Here is a 3367-nt window from a genome sequence, read left to right on the forward strand (position 1 = left end):
AGGACACACAGACACACAAGAAAGAAAGCCATGAAAAGATGCCGTCAGAGATTGGCGTGATTCATCTATAAGCTAAGCATTGCCTGCAACCACCAGAAGTGAGAAAAGAAGCATGGAACAGATGATCCCTCAGACCCTCTAAAAGTAATAAACCCTGCAAACACCTTGATATTGAACTTCTGGCCTCCTGAATGGTGAGAGAATACATTTTCTGTTGTTTTAAGTCATCCAGTTTGTGATAATTCAGTTAAAGCTTACATTTTATTAGAGAAAATAAGACGCAGTACAAGGTTAATAGTAGCTAACATTTACTATGTGTTCTCTGTACGGCCCAAGCTGCTTTACCTGCATAGGCGCTTTGAAGTCTCACAGCAGAGGTAGGGTACAGTATTTAGCTCCCTGAGCAAGCCAGGCCAGTCTCCTCACCCTGCTCTGTCTAGAGCTGTTCTAGTAGCAAACTGCCTGTGCTGCTAATGTGATCGTGGAACCAGAGCACTGTTGTTGCTGCTTCTGTCACTACAAACTAAAGGATCTGCTGCAGCAGTGGAGACCACTGCCTCTTGTCACTTGTGGGTATAACCTGACGGCATCTCTGGTCACATGTCCTGGGGTGTTTTTATTGCCATTGAGGTATGACATGCAGTCGGATTTGCTTTGGGTCCACTTTTGTGTAATGGAGAAGTGTAAGCATAGTAAAGCCTCATGGGAGTGACCTCTAACAAATGGGAAACAGAAATTACTAGATAAACTTACTCCCTCTTCTCCCCTTTCACAGTAACTTCAAATGTTCTCTCTGAAGACATCCTGTGAAATCAAGAAATCGGCTTGTCACAGACTCTGGCCATACAGGACTCTACCCTGTGAGGTTTCTCTCCCCTCTTCACCACTTGGTTTCTCCTTCACTCACCCCTGCTTCTGTGGGATTGCACATTTAATATTTTCTGAGGAAACTGGGCTAACGCAGGTAGAAGTTACCAATACCAGGCTGAATGTGTACTTAAGAAAAGTACAAAGGAAATGTAGAATGCGAAAAGGTGGAAATAAAAACTGGAGTCACTGTGGAAGGATTTAAGGATATTCTAGGCTGGATACTGATGGCTCATGCCTGTAATCCCAGCCCTTTGGGAAGCCGAGGCGGGTGCATCACCCGAGGTCAGGAATTCGAGACCCGCCTGGCCAACGTGGCAAAATCTTGTCTCTACTAAAAATATAAAAATTAGCCAGGCGTGGTGGTGGGTGCTTGTAATCCCAGCTACTCTGGAGGCTGAGGCAGGAGAATCGCTTGAATCCAGGAGTCAGAGGTTTCAGTGAGCCAAGATCGCCTCACTGCACTCCAACCTGGGCGACAGAGAGAGACAAGAAAAAAAAAAGAAAAAAAGAAAAAGGATATTCTACATGGGGAGGGACTTCCTAAACAAAGAAAACATTTTTCAAATAAACAAACCTAGAATGTGTTCTTTAAATCAATAAATAATCTTGAAGGTGATTTATATTTTTCGATGAAATTTGTGTTATTCAATATTTTCTTTAGAAGTTATTTGACTTTTGTAGGCGTATGGTAATTTCAGTTCAAAATTGATTTTACTTTGTTAGCTCAGCATCACTGGCTCCAAAAGATTCCTAGTTTTCCTACTTAAATGTAGGAATGTTTGAAAAATCAATATTTATTACATTTGAAGATACCTGTATATAATTCTAAAAGAATATTTTTCAAAAGTACACGCAACACCTTTAGAATAAGTTAATCATTTTCCTAACTGATTTCAAAGGAGCAGCAGATATTTTCAATACAAAATTACTGATATGTTTGCATATATTTTACTGATTCATTTTCAATTTTGGGATCAAATACAGCTTCAAGTCCTGGGTTTATCATTTCTTAAATATTGAGATCTTTTCCTGAGCTTCCTCATCTATAAGGAGAGGGTAATATCTCAGAAGGCTATTTTGATGATTAAATTAGATAAATGCATCTGAATTCTTTTGTACTATTTTAGGCATAATACATCGTAGCTCATAGTTAAATCTCTGATAGGGCAGAAACCTAGAACTTAGGTGTCACTTCCTCTCAAGCTTAGCGTTTGTTTGGTGGGGTCTCATGCAGGTTCAACATGCATATCGAGAAGTGTTATTTCTGTTCGGGGCCCATCTACCCTGGACACGGCATGATTGCAAGGTGTTCAGATTTTGCAAATCTAAATGTCATAAAAACTTCAAAAAGAAGTGCAATCCTCGCAAAGTTAGGCGGACCAAAGCATTCCAGAAAGCAGCTGGTAAAGAGCTTACAGTGGATAATTCATTTGAATTTGAAAAACGTAGAAATGAACCTATCAAATGCCAGCGAGAGCTATGGAATAAAACTATTGATGCAATGAAGAGAGTTGAAGAGATCAAACAGAAATGCCAAGCTAAATTTATAATGAATAGATTGAAGAAAAATAGCTACAGAAAGTTCAGGATATCAAAGAAGTCAAGCAAGACATCCATCTTATCTGAGTCCCTCTTGCAGGCAAAGGGAAGCAATTGGAAGAGAAAATGGTACAGCAGTTACAAGAGGATGTGGACATGGAAGATGCTCCTTAAAAATCTCTGTAACCATTTCTTTGGTGTACATTTGAAAATGCCCTTTGGATACTTGGAACTACTAAATTATTTTATTTTTTACATAAGGCCACTTAAATGAAAAGCAATTAAAATACATCTTTCCTACATTGCCATCTACATAACATCAGATATTACGGATGTTAGATTGCATCTCAGTGTTAAATCTTCACTGATAGATGTACTTAAGTAAATCACGAAAATTCTGCTTATAACTATAGAAGTGAATTGTGGATGTAAAATGGTTATGCCATTTGGATAATGGCACTAGGCAGCATTTGTATAGTAACTAATGGCAAAAATTCATGGCTAGTGACGTATAAAATAAAATATTTTTTGCAGTAAAATATTCTCTTTGTTAATGTTATGGAGGGGGGATACAAAAAGGAACTAACACTTTGTATGGCAGCGTCAGATATTATTTTTATTTTAGTATTTCCTGTTTTGGTTTATTTGCATCTTAGAAGAGCATAATGACATTGATTGATGAAGCCTAATTATGCTGGACTGTTTTGACCTGGTTTAACCCTTCTCATAGGTAGTTGTGGATGTTGGGGATGAGAACTGAATAATCTTTGCCTGAAGTGACGCTACACTCTAGAATTTCCACTTTGGAGAATATTCAGTTCTAACTTGTGATTCCTGGTAGAACAAACATTTTTCTAGCTCAGCAACGATCTAGAAGCAGAGTAATCCCAGCACCTTTTAAAAGTTATTATGTGGTTTTCTTTTAAAAAGCTCCTGTTTTTGGAAAGTAGAATTTATG

General features: G+C 38.3%; 1 pseudogene across 1 annotated transcript; it reads left to right on the top strand.

Moving 5' to 3' along the window:
• The first annotated feature begins 2111 nt into the window (after positions 1-2111).
• On the top strand, positions 2112-3361 carry LOC105531853 (annotated as a pseudogene). Its single transcript, XR_001004874.1, has one exon. The product of XR_001004874.1 is annotated as a probable ribosome biogenesis protein RLP24 pseudogene (transcript).
• The last annotated feature ends 6 nt before the right edge of the window (positions 3362-3367 follow it).

This window comes from Mandrillus leucophaeus, unplaced genomic scaffold, assembly GCF_000951045.1.
Source record: "Mandrillus leucophaeus isolate KB7577 unplaced genomic scaffold, Mleu.le_1.0 Scaffold914, whole genome shotgun sequence".
NCBI classification, from domain to species: domain Eukaryota; kingdom Metazoa; phylum Chordata; class Mammalia; order Primates; family Cercopithecidae; genus Mandrillus; species Mandrillus leucophaeus.